The sequence below is a fragment of the Nicotiana tomentosiformis genome, chromosome 7 (assembly GCF_000390325.3).
Source record: "Nicotiana tomentosiformis chromosome 7, ASM39032v3, whole genome shotgun sequence".
Classification (NCBI taxonomy): Eukaryota; Viridiplantae; Streptophyta; class Magnoliopsida; order Solanales; family Solanaceae; genus Nicotiana; species Nicotiana tomentosiformis.
This window is the reverse complement of record NC_090818.1, coordinates 1,363,996-1,365,305: the sequence shown is the minus strand read 5'-3', so window position 1 is coordinate 1,365,305 and position 1,310 is coordinate 1,363,996.

The following is a 1,310-nucleotide window of genomic DNA, read 5'->3' as shown; positions in this document are numbered from 1 at the left end:
TTCGCGAATGCGTAGGCTTAATGCCCGAAGCTTCCTCTGCCCCGTTCCTCTACGCGAACACGAGGACCATATCGCGAACGCGTAGGCTTAAGGTCCCACACCTTCGCGAATGCGGGAACAACATCGCGAACGCGAAGAACAACTTCGCCGCCTTTCCCAGATGCTCTACGCGATCACGAGGCATCTCTCGCGAACACGATGAAGGATTTTTCTGCAATAAAACACCAGAAATTTGCCACTTCTCTAAGTCCAAAGATGACTCGTTGAGCATCCGAAACACACCCCAGGCCCTCAGGACCTCGACCAAACATACCAACCAATCCTAAAACACCATACGAACTTAGTCGAGCTTTCAAATCCCATCAAACAATGATAAAATCATGAATCACCCTCCAATTCAAACTTAAAGAACTTGAAACTTCAAAATTCTACAACTGATGCCGAAACCTATCAAATCACTTCCGATTAACCTCAAATTTTGCGCACAAGTCATAATCAATATTACGGACCTACTCCAACTTCAGGAATTGAAAAACGACCCCGATATCAAAAATTCCACTACCAACCCAATACTCCAAAAATTCGACTTTCGCCATTTCAAGCCTAAATGAGCTACGAACCTCCAAAACACAATCCGGACATGCTCTTAAACCCAAAATCACCTAACGGAGCTAACAGAACCAACAGAATTCCATTCCGGAGTCGTCTTCACACAATTCCGATTACGGTCCAAATCCTAAGGCTTAAGCTCTCATTTAGGGACTAAGTATCCCAAAACACTCCGAAACTCAAAACCAATCATCCCGGCAAGTCACAATAGCAGAAAACGATTTGGGGAAAGCAGTTAATAGGGGATCGGGTCTATTACTCTCAAAATGACCGGTCGGGTCGTTACATCCTCCCCCTCTTAAAACAATCGTTCGTCCTCGAACGACTATAAAGACATACCTAAAACTATGAAAAGATGAGGGTACTGGCTGCGCATATCCTGCTCGGTCTCCCAAGTCGCCTCCTCGACCGGCTGACCCCTCAACTGGACCTTTACTAAAGCAATATTCTTTGACCTGAGCTTTCTAACCTGCCTGTCCAAAATGGCTATTGGCTCCTCAACATAAGATAGATCTTTGTCCAACTGGACTGAGCTGAAATCCAATACATGAGTCGGATCACCGTGATACTTCTGGAGCATAAACACGTGGAATACCGAGTGAACTCCTGCTAGGCTGGGAGGCAAGGCAATCTTATAAGCAACCTCCCCAACTTGCCGCAATATCTCAAAAGGACCAATGAACCTCGGGCTCAGCTTGCCC